General features: G+C 45.4%; 1 protein-coding gene and 1 long non-coding RNA gene across 2 annotated transcripts in view; both read right to left on the bottom strand.

Moving 5' to 3' along the window:
* dop1b (DOP1 leucine zipper like protein B) overlaps positions 1–7,693 on the bottom strand; it is a 39,304-nt gene extending 31,611 nt beyond the window's left edge. The window contains exon 1 of the mRNA XM_031581043.1: positions 7,346–7,693. The gene's annotated coding sequence lies outside the window, so the exon portion shown is untranslated. The remainder of the gene's footprint in view (positions 1–7,345) is intronic.
* Positions 7,694–10,875: 3,182 nt separating this feature from the next.
* Positions 10,876–12,369, bottom strand: LOC122133408. Its single transcript, XR_006152740.1, has 3 exons — positions 12,233–12,369; positions 10,981–11,898; positions 10,876–10,933 (listed from the first exon to the last, which is right to left on the bottom strand). It is a non-coding gene; the product is annotated as an uncharacterized LOC122133408 (long non-coding RNA).
* Between the last annotated feature and the right edge of the window lie 131 nt (positions 12,370–12,500).

Below are 12,500 nucleotides of genomic sequence, written 5' to 3'. Positions count from 1 at the left end.
TCTCTGTGTGTGTGTGTGTGTGTGTGTGTGTGTGTGTGTGTGTGTGTGTGTGTGTGTGTGTGTGTGTGTGTGTGTGTGTGTGTGTGTGTGTGTGTGTGTGCGCATTAGCTGACTATGCTATCTGCTTCGAAAACAAGAAGTCAATCCCACATTCGCTTGCCAAATGTCCAAGCATTCTCCCTCCCTATCTCTCTCACACACACACACACACCAAGCATTCTCCCTCCCTATCTCTCACACAAACACACACACACACACACACACACACACACACACAGACCAATGACCAAGCATTCTCCCTCCCTATCTTTCCCTGTCTCTTGCTCTGTGGATTTCTTCCTCTCAGAGTTGAAACACAAAATACATAAAAACACACATTATATACATATTGTGGATGTACAGTGGTGGCCAAAATGATTAGAACACTTGGCATATTTAAGAGGTTTCAGTTGTTTAGGTTGAATTGGCCATTAAAATACTCATACAACTATGTAGAATTACTACATATCTACAAAATGTTATCATAATGCTCTATAAGCCATAGAATAGAGCCATCATAAAGAGATTTAGGTAATTTTCCTTACAAAAACAAGCTAGGCCTATTTCACTGTCAATGTCACACAATCATGTTCCTTCACAGAAGAAGCCTAATTACTTGTGTAATCATCGTCAGGTGTGATCGTGGTTAAATTGGTGGTTATGCAAGAGTCTTAGGACACAGCTGTGTGATTCTTTTGAATGTACAAGGCCTATCCTGCTCATTAAGTGATTGGTAACATCAGGGTTTTGTCACTGAGGCCACACCACCAATTAGTATAGATTCAAAGCCTCTAGAAGTAGTCTTAAAGCACGTGTTGCACATGGATAAGGTGAAGGAGCTAACGAGTCAGCAACGGGTTCGAATAAAGGCCCTTTTTGATGCTGGCTGGAGTTACCACCACATAGCCAAGGACTTGAGATGCAATCCAAGCACTGTAAAGTACATTTCAGACCGCCATGACACCTGAACCGAAAGGGGAGAGGTAGAAAAAAGAAACTTTTAGACAGACAAGTGAAGCATCTCAAAATGATCAGTCTTAAGGACCGAAGAAAGACCTCACGAGAACTGTGTGACGAGATCAAGACCACAATGACTAATGGTCCAACAGCTTCTTCAAGAACTGTGCATCGGAAACTGGGAGAAGAAGGACTTGTTGGCAGAATAGCAGCAAAGAAACCATTACTGAAAGAGAAAAATAGAGTGAAACGCCTGAAATTTGCAAAAGAACACAAGAAATTGACAAAGAAAGATTGGTATAAAGTGTTGTGGAATGATGCGTCCAGGTTTGAATAGTTTGGCAACAAGTGAAGAACCTTTGCAGAACCTTTGCAGAACCTTTTGTCTCTGTAAGTAGTCATAACCCCAGTTAGAATCTGACCCCAGTTAGAATCTGACCCTGGACCAGTTTCAGCCCAGGGATGTACAAACTTCGGCTGTGTATTGGCAAGATGCGCATCATGATACAGGGGATACAATTCAATATATTGCGATATATTGTGATACAGTAGCGCAAGGCGATTTATTGTGATTTTGTATGTAACTTTAGTCTTAGCATAAAGAACACACCATCACCATATGAATAAAATCTGAGCTTTTTACTTCTTTTACGCAGTCAGAACAGTGGGTTCGTCATTTGCGTTCATCCCAGTCCCTGTAACGTCCAACATCATAGCACTTCATGCGGTGCAACCTGAGCAAAGGAATTAACATTTGCCTAAGGTATCAGTTAAACAATCGATAGTGTTTATTAGATTCGATACGGTATCACACAACATAATATCACAATATATCACAATACTCAAGTGTTTGGATGACTCCCCTAGCACAGACTCCCCTAGCACAGACTCCCCTAGCACAGACACAGACTCCCCTAGCACAGACTCCTCTAGCACAGACACCTCTAGCACAGACACCTCTAGCACAGACTCCTCTAGCACAGACACAGACTCCTCTAGCACAGACACAGACTCCTCTAGCACAGACTCCTCTAGCACAGACACCTCTAGCACAGACACAGACTCCTCTAGCACAGACACAGACTCCTCTAGCACAGACTCCTCTAGCACAGACTCCTCTAGCACAGACTCCTCTAGCACAGACCCCTCTAGCACAGACACAGACTCCTCTAGCACAGACTCCTCTAGCACAGACACAGACTCCTCTAGCACAGACTCCTCTAGCACAGACTCCTCTAGCACAGACTCCTCTAGCACAGACACAGACTCCTCTAGCACAGACACAGACTCCTCTAGCACAGACTCCTCTAGCACAGACTCCTCTAGCACAGACTCCTCTAGCACAGACACAGACTCCTCTAGCACAGACCCCTCTAGCACAGACACAGACTCCTCTAGCACAGACTCCTCTAGCACAGACACAGACTCCTCTAGCACAGACTCCTCTAGCACAGACTCCTCTAGCACAGACTCCTCTAGCACAGACACAGACTCCTCTAGCACAGACACAGACTCCTCTAGCACAGACTCCTCTAGCACAGACACAGACTCCTCTAGCACAGACACAGACTCCTCTAGCACAGACTCCTCTAGCACAGACTCCTCTAGCACAGACACAGACTCCTCTAGCACAGACACAGACTCCTCTAGCACAGACACAGACTTCTCTAGCACAGACACAGACTCCTCTAGCACAGACTCCTCTAGCACAGACACAGACTCTTCTAGCACAGACTCCTCTAGCACAGACTCCTCTAGCACAGACACAGACTCCTCTAAATAAGATTGATGTATTTGTTTATTTTTCTCTGCTGTCAGTGTTGTCATGGTTATCCTCTAGACAGACAACACATGTGCCAAACAATGATATGTATATTTATTGTATATGTCAGCTGTATTTGATTTGATAGTAAGAGGCTTCAAATATGTGGGTAAGTAGGTCCTATCTTTCTCAACCCCTTTCATCGTCTTCATCGGCCCACCCCAACCCCGCTCTCTGACACACACACACACACACGTTAAGCCAATCTTATTTGCTCATGATTAACACCTCCAAAGCCAGACCCTCATTTACACCGCCACAACATCCCCCCCCCCCACCCACCCAAACAAAACTCACACACACCCAAACACCCACGCTTATACACCCAAACACCCACGCACACAAACATATCAGCACAGTTACAGCCTAGAGCATAATCATCTTAATAATCTCTTCTCCTCCTCACTCCCCCCCTCCCTGTTCTATCTCTCCACTATTCCTGTTAAAAGGGAGTTTTTCCTTGCCACTGTCTCCTCAGTACTTGCTCAGTAAACAACCTCTCTCACACACACACACACACACACACACACACTTGCCACCATCAACTTATTACTTTCTCTGTAAAGCGCCTAAAGACAATTTCAATTGTTATTGGTGCTAAATACTTAAAATTGAAATGAACTGAATTGAATTGAATTTCCTCCATCACCCAAACCACACAAAAACACAGAGCTGCGTCAGTCATTACTGCACCACACAGACACACAAACACTCACACACACACACTCACTCACACACACAAACACACACAAACACACACAAACACACACACCCACACACATATACACCCCGACAAACACAGACATTTACAGTCTGGAATATAATTGTCTCATCAATCTTACACAAACACATACTCTTTCTTTCTCTCCCTCTCTCTCTCTCTCTGTCTGTCTGTATAACATCAGATGCCAAGATCACCCACAATCCTCATGCAAGCCCTCATTCACACCAACACGGCCACATAAACCTGCTTGCTAACGTACACGTACACACGTGTTCCTACTCCAAGTTAAAGGTGCTCTATGTAGGATCTGTGTTGTTATCTTGAACGCACCATTATGCCTGTGGAGACTCTTGCTTTGCCTGGCTGTTTTTGCTACAGTGCGCTACTAGCGCTTCTTCAGGTACAATCTGGATACGATGTCATGGGAGAGGACGGGCCGCGCTAGCTGGTTAGCATGCTAATTTTATTGGCTATCTGGGCAACACAGAGCATAGGCGTTTATAACACCACAACGGTTATTTCTTCACATTCTGTTGCTATTTCTAAGCACATTTTGGAATGTTTTAAACTAGAATTCTTACACACAGCACCTTTAAAACACACAGACAAACTCAAGCATGCTTAAACCAGACATCCAGACAAATGCATAGCAATCCCACATCCTAACACGTACACACACACACACACACACACACACACACACACACATATATTTGTATACATGTTAACACACTTAGACCATCTAAAACATATGCATCCATAGCCTCATGGAGCCTCTGGCGTCATGCTAGCTGCTGCCTTGCTTTCTATTGGTCCACTGCAGCCTCCTCAGCCCTATCTCATCTATGGGTCAGCTGACCGGACTGGGCCACCACTAGGGTCAAAAGGTCAAATTCCACAATAACACCCATGCAATCGCACAAGCGTGCACACAACACACACAAACACACACTTGTCTGAGTGCGTCACACTTGTGTGTGTGTGTGTGCATCTGTGTTTAAAATTGTCCTCGGCTGTGCAGACTGGCCCAGTTAATAAGAGGCTAGGGTGACTGGTGATTAAGTAAACTAGATGCACTACGAATCAAAGTGTGTCACTGCACGCGTTTCTGTTCTGTTTCTCTGGGGCCTGGGGTGAATGTGAATGGGGATGTGTGAGTGTTTTTGAGTATGTGTGTGTGTGTGTGTGTGTGTGTGTTATGATGAAACCTCACTTGCCTTTCATACTTAATAGGGCACACACACACACACACACACTCAAAATGAGTCAGGTCGAATCAATAGTTTCTCTCACACACACACACTCCAAATGAGTCAGACTGTATTGATTAGAGCTCTCTCTCTCACACACACACACACACACACACACACACACACACACACACACACACACAATCAAATCGATTGAAGCACAAAGAGGTCATTTCTTGGTATCGTATCAGCAGTGCATGCATTCCACCTCAGCAGGAAAATATCATTAATAATGTGAACAGACAGGCACACACACACACACACACACACACACACACACACACACACACACACAGACACACACACACAGACACACAGACACACACACAGAGAGACAGACACAGACACACAGACAGAGACAGACACAGACACAGAAAGTGTCCAGTGACAAGTTAGGTTTTATGATTAGGAAACTCATGTGGAGAGGTGATGAACATATGTGATATCCAACCAATGGCACAGAAGCCTAATGACACACACCCTTAAGAGAGCGCCATCCACACCCATGCAAACACACCATTGAAGCTGTGCATACGCACATCAAACTACACAGACACACACACACACGAACATTGAAGTGTTTCCAGGCAGAGACCTCAATAATAATCCACCCGACAGTGGACCTGCATCATCATCGAACAGATCTAGCTTCCCAGGAAGCGACCACACTGAGAAACCTCTACGTCGGAGTTAACAAACACACACACACATACATACACATACCTACATAGACAGACAGACAGACAGACAGACAGACAGACAGACACACACACACACACACACACAGGAGGCGACCACACTGAGAAACCTCTGCGTCAGAGTTAACCTCCATCATACTCTAGGTGGCTTTGGATGACACAGCATTCTCTGAATGGACAGATGTAAATGTTTATCAGTTCAGTTCAATTCAATTTCATTTCTATAGCGCCAAAACAATAACATTGTCTCAAGGACACAGAGCTGTGAGGGGGGGCTCACAGAACAGAACTTAACTGACCCTGAGAGAGGACACCCCAGGGAAGACGCCCGGGACAGCACCGGAAACTCTGGGATACACGAGGGGGGGGGGGGGGTATTACTACCAGAGTCTTGGATGCTGATTGCTTCTTCTTTTCACTTCTCCAGCACTATTCTCTTTTTGATTATCTTTTCAGAAGAGAGATTTACACAGCACTCTGTGATTCTGCATTCGAAAATCAGGGACCGACCCAATTTTTTTTCTTCGAAAAAGAGAAGGCACATGATTGTCCAAAATACGGGCACGTGTGAGCACACACACACACACACACACACACACACACACACAGGGAGGTGAAGAGCAGAGGGTTGGGAGAGACGGGATTTAAAACAGCATTACATAATGGAGTTGGCCAGACTTTGACAAATGCCACTCACAGAAGCTACGGACTTTGAGACAAAGACAGAGACAGAGATACAGAGACAGAGACAATATTGAACACTTTTCAGTGATAACAATAACACCCTCTGTTTAGAACAGAGCTGAATTGAACAGACGGACAGACAGACAGATGGGCAGCGGCGGAAGAGAAGGGTGAGCTTAAGGGACCTCTAGGTTGACTGGCCATGTAAGCCCCAGCACTTACAGCAGCAGCACTTAGGCTAAACACACACACACACACACACACACACGCACACACCCCCACACGTGCAGCACAAGCACACACACACTTGTGCACTGTACACAAATGTAAACATGTTAGCAAACGCCTAGACATTTCCACACTAGGGCAGCCATTCCATAGAAGCACACACAGACCTCACATCTCTTCACTGCCCATGTCTGCGCTTTACCTCCACATCTCTTTTTAAAACCATCAGTCATCCTTATCACTTGTTCCAGCAGAGCAATGTGTGGCTGTGTGTGTGAGAGAGAGAGAGAGACAGAAAATGTGTGAAGACAGAAAATGTGTGAAGACAAAAGCAAAAGAGGTGTGAGGGTGAGAGAGAGAGAAAGAGAAAGAGAACAGAAGACCACAATTCAAAGGGGAAACGGGCCTTCCTAACAGAACAGGACACCATTCTGAGCCATAAACGAGCCTCTTTGTTTTTCCGTTCATCTATCAGCTGATAGGGGAAGCGCGAGGGCAACACCCGCCGCAATCAAGGGACAACTTAACCGTAACTGAGTACAGTAGCTACGGTTACGTCACGGTGCGTCGCCCCCGTCTGTGATTCATTCATAGCCTTAAACGGAGACCTCTCTCTAACGTTATATTAAAGATTGAACTGAACCTGGCAATGTTTTACAGCCAACGAGACACTACAGACGTTAGTGCTACCTTACATCGTCATAAGGTTGTGATGTCTCCCACTGAATGCTCTGCAGCTGACGGGCTGGTCATGACATCGCAGGTTATTTCAAGGCGCTCTGCCAAGATGCCCAATAATTCTGTCATAAGAATTAAGAGAATACTCATACATGAGCCAAGCTGAACATGTTTCGACTGCGCCGTAAAAGCGCCAAACGCAGTATTGTTTTCGCGATCAGTCATGCGTGTTTGGCACACGCGCACACGCATACACATGACTTACCGACGGTAATGAGAAGACTTGACAACCTCAAATAAAGGCAACTAAGGTGTGATTTCACTTGCTCGGGTCAGTCAATAGTCTTCTCCGTCTGATGAGTAACTCTCCGGGTCCCAAATCCAACGGTGCAGTGTCGAAAGCTAAGCTGGATACCAAACGAATAAACAAACGGTTGGCCAAATGGACTGCAACACCTTTCTACCGTATAGGCTCGGTACTTCGGTAATGTCATCTGCTGCCCCTACAATGTGATGAGCTGGGAAGCAAACATGCAGCTGATTCCACTCAAACGAGAGAGAGAGAGACACTGACCTAAACACTTCCTGATGGGCGATGGGAGCGGCACAAGTAGTCGAGCTTAAAGGGGCGGTGTTTGGTCATCAGACGATGTTTGTTTTACATTTTACAGACTTATTCATGCGTGTCATATCACTAAATGCAACCTCTATATACGTGCACGATTACAGTGTTTTCACTGACGAAGGTCAATGATGGTGAAGAGAATCTACGTTTGTGCGTGACTCGCTGCGAGTAAAATGTTGTTCTGAGCGCTCCCTACGCCCTTTGGTAGCTTCCAGGATGTGCTCTGTTTACAAACCTCACACCACACTGTCAAACGCTTCGGCAGCGCTCCGTGACAGCTCGGCTGTGTAAGCAAACACTTTGTTCGCTTTCTTCTGACAACTGAGATGGGTGTTACGTGAGCCTTTCGCTACAACCCTCGTGAACCTTAAGGGAGAGTTTAAAATGAAACTGACTGAGTTTTTTACTCCCAAGACCAAGCATATGCATGGTTGTTGATATGGCTGTAACTTGGTCACCCACGGTGCCATGTTTTATTGATAGATCTGGGCACAGTCTCTTTCACACACACACACACACACACACACACACACACACACACACACACTAGAACACACACACAAACTAGAACACACACACAAACTAGAACACACACACACACACACACACACACTAGAGCACATACAGAGCTCATAGGTTGTCTAAGTCCCTGGTGGCCCCTGCAACTCTGCAGACACACACACACACACACACACACACACACACACCACCTGCTCCATAAGTGTTGTATGTCAGGTTAGTAATCATGCAAAAGACAGTGCCTGAGTTTATTAATGTACACATACACACTATAGCACACACACACTAGAGTACACACACACACACACACACACTAGAGCACACACATACACACTAGAGCACACACACACACACACTAGAGCACACACACACACACACTAGAGCACACACACACACGCACATCACCTATTCCATAAGTGTTGTATGTCCGGTTGGTAATCCTGCAAAAGACAGTGCCTGAGTTCATTAATGTACCTAAAGTAACATGATGCAAAAGACAGTGCCTGAGTTTATTAACGTACCTAAAGTAATATGATTGCCCTTTGCCCGGTAGGGTTGGCCATTCACTTAAAGTGACCACTGAATAATATTGACAATAATATTGTCCTGGTTATTTTATGACTGCATTTGTTCCCAAACAGCGCCAAGTACACGCTAGAGGAGGATTAAGACAGACGTTAGATCATGGATTATTTATAATAATGCACAGGGCTGGGCCTCCATAACTTCATTAGTGGTGGGCTAGGTGGATGTAATAGACTGGCCAATCATGTGTGGTTATATGATGGACTGGCCAATCATGTGTGGTTATATGATGGACTGGCCAACCCTGTGTGGTTATATGATAGACTGGTCATCCCTGTGTGGTTATATGATGGACTGGCCAACCCTGTGTGGTTATATGATGGACTGGCCAACCCTGTGTGGTTATATGATAGACTGGTCAACCCTGTGTGGTTATATGATAAACGGGGTCAACCCTGTGTGGTTATATGATAGACTGGCCAACCCTGTGTGGTTATATGATAGACTGGCCAACCCTGTGTGGTTATATGATGGACTGGCCAACCCTGTGTGGTTATATGATGGACTGGTCAACCCTGTGTGGTTATATGATAGACTGGCCAACCCTGTGTGGTTATATGATGGACTGGCCAACCCTGTGTGGTTATATGATAACTGGCCAACCCTGTGTGGTTATATGATAGACTGGCCAATCTGTGTGGTTATATGAGACTGGCCAACCCTGTGTGGTTATATGATAGACTGGTCACCCTGTGTGGTTATATGGACTGGCCAACCCTGTGTGGTTATATGATGGACTGGCCAACCCTGTGTGGTTATATGATAGACTGGCCAACCCTGTGTGGTTATATGATGGACTGGTCAACCCTGTGTGGTTATATGATAGACTGGCCAACCCTGTGTGGTTATATGATGGACTGGCCAACCCTGTGTGGTTATATGATAAACTGGCCAACCTGTGTGGTTATATGATAGACTGGCCAACCCTGTGTGGTTATATGATAGACTGGTCATCCCTGTGTGGTTATATGATAGACTGGCCAACCCTGTGTGGTTATATGATAGACGGGCCAACCCTGTGTGTTTATATGATAACGGGGTCACCCTGTGTGTTATATGATAGACTGGCCAACCCTGTGTGTTATATGATAGACTGGCCAACCCCTGTGGTTATATGATAGACGGGGTCATCCTGTGTGGTTATATGATGGACTGGTCATTCTGTGTGGTTATATGATAGACTGGTCATTCTGTGTGGTTATATGATAGACTGGCCAACCCTGTGTGTTTATATGATAGACTGGCCAACCCTGTGTGGTTATATGATAGACTGGCCAACCCTGTGTGGTTATATGATAGACTGGCCAACCCTGTGTGGTTATATGATAGACTGGCCAACCCTGTGTGGTTATATGATGGACGGGGTCATCCCTGTGTGGTTATATGATAGACTGGTCAACCCTGTGTGGTTATATGATAGACTGGCCAACCCTGTGTGTTATATGATGGACTGGCCAACCCTGTGTGTTATATGATAGACTGGTCATTCCTGTGTTTATATGATAGACTGGTCATTCATGTGTGGTTATATGATAGACTGGTCATCCCTGTGTGGTTATATTTGGGAAAACCATGACCTAGATATCAGTTGACCCTGTGTATAAAGGATCTGGACAGACATCAGTTGACCCTGTGTGTAAGGGATCCGGTCAATCAGTTGACCCTGTGTGTCAGGGATCTGGTCAGACATCAGCGGACCCTGTGTATAAAGGATCTGGTCCTGATGTGACCCAGTCTGACCTAGTCAGCTTCTGTGAGCACACGAGCTCTAGGGATCAGTAACTGGGTGCATGTGTGTGTAGGTGTAGGTGCATGTGTGTGTGTGTGTATTGGTGCATGTGTGTGTGCATGGGTGCATGTGTGTGTGTGTGTGTACATGGGTTCATGTGTGTGTGTGTGTATTGGTGCATGTGTGTGTATGGGTGCATATGTGTGTATCCTCAGATGACAGATACAGGCTAGACTGAAACGTCAAAACAGCTGGATTTAGGCATGATCTGATCTGACAACCCCCCCCCCCCCCAAAAAAAAAAGATCCAAAAAGACCATGTGAGGCCAGCCGCCTTCACAACAGCACCTCTTTATTGGCTCTCTGTCTCTCCAGGGCCCGAAGCCCAACAGCACCTCTTTATTGGCTCTCTGTCTCTCCAGGGCCCGAAGCCCAACAGCACCTCTTTATTGTCTCTCTCTCTCTGTCTGTCTGTCTGTCCAGGGCAGAAGGCCCAACACAGTCTGAGTCACTGGCTGCTGTGCTTCTGTTCACATCAATCATCGTGTTGGAATTATGACATAGGCCGAGTCGTTCTTCTGTGGGTGGCACCGTATCCAAGCGACCCTTTATGATGTCGTGAGAATTCCAGAAGGTTGGATTGGGGCACATGTGCTGCTGATTGGCTGGACTCATCTTCAGAGAAGAGCATGAGAGGTTTGATTGGTCGTCATGTGCTACCTGCTACGATTTCACCCAATGATCCAACAGGGTTGCTTACTAGCAAACATGGGCACATGAATACAAAACAAAACAAAAATTTGAAAAAGAAAAAAAAAACCTTCCAAAACACACAAAGACATATACATGTACACATACACACACATACACTTTGCAATCATGGACAAGAGGTTTCTGTGGGGGAGTTTCTGAGTACTGTATGTGTGTGTGCTTGCATGCACTTGTTTGTGTTTGAGTGACTGTATGTGTGTCTGTTGTGTGTTTACCTTTGTATACTGCATCTGTGAGTGTAGGTGTGTGTATGTGCTAGAATAAACACAACATATTTTTTTTTTTTTTACAATTCAACAGGTATTCAAAATACTAAAATACATATTATTGCATCAAAATAAACAATCAATAAATAAATACTTTTTAGAAACTGGCAGAGAAGGGTAATAAATACAACATGAAAAATAAATAAATCCATTGCATATCTTTGACTCGCGTCACAGACTAATGTTCTAGCAGAGGAGCAGCGGATTGGTTCAGCCTCAGGGTTCCTGTTCAGCAGAAACTCCAACTCCCATCAAACCATTGGGCAGGGAAGCACAGAAGGGGAGTTACAATGTTAACAGGGATTATGGGAGATGTTGTCCTCCTAAAAGAGAGAGAGATAGACATATAGAGGTGGGGAAGAGAACAAAGAAAAAAAATATTAGTGATGATTCATGAGACAGCTGGTGTGTGTGTGTGTGTGTGTGTGTGTGTGTGTGTGTGTGTGTGTGTGTGAGGGAGAGAGAGACACACATGAAGAAAGAGAGAGCACATGTGTGTGTGTTTGTCTGTGTGTGTGTGTGTTTGTGTGTGTGTGTGTGTGTGTGTGTGTGTGTGTTTGTCTGTGTGTCTGTGTGTGTGTGTGCTTGTCTGTGTGTGTGTGTGTGTGTGTGTGTGTGTGTGTGTTTGTGTGTGTGTGTGTGTGTGTGTGTACTCACTCTGCTGGTCCGTATCGGTGGTCAGTTTGACATAGTTGGCAGGAAACAAACCAAATGAACCATTGAGCTCCCCTTTCCACCAATCAGGATCCTCCCTGCTCAGGACGTTGATCACCTGACCTTTCCCAAAGGGCAACTCATCGTCATTCTGTGCCGTGTAGTCAAACAGCGCCACCACCTGGCACACGGACACTGACACAGAAATGGGGGGGTGGGACAGTGAGAACACATGTACACACACACGTACACACACACACACACACACACA

Source organism: Clupea harengus, chromosome 2, assembly GCF_900700415.2.
Source record: "Clupea harengus chromosome 2, Ch_v2.0.2, whole genome shotgun sequence".
NCBI lineage: Eukaryota > Metazoa > Chordata > Actinopteri > Clupeiformes > Clupeidae > Clupea > Clupea harengus.
The sequence above is the reverse complement of the archived record's forward strand: the minus strand, read 5'-3'. Positions and strand labels throughout refer to the sequence as shown.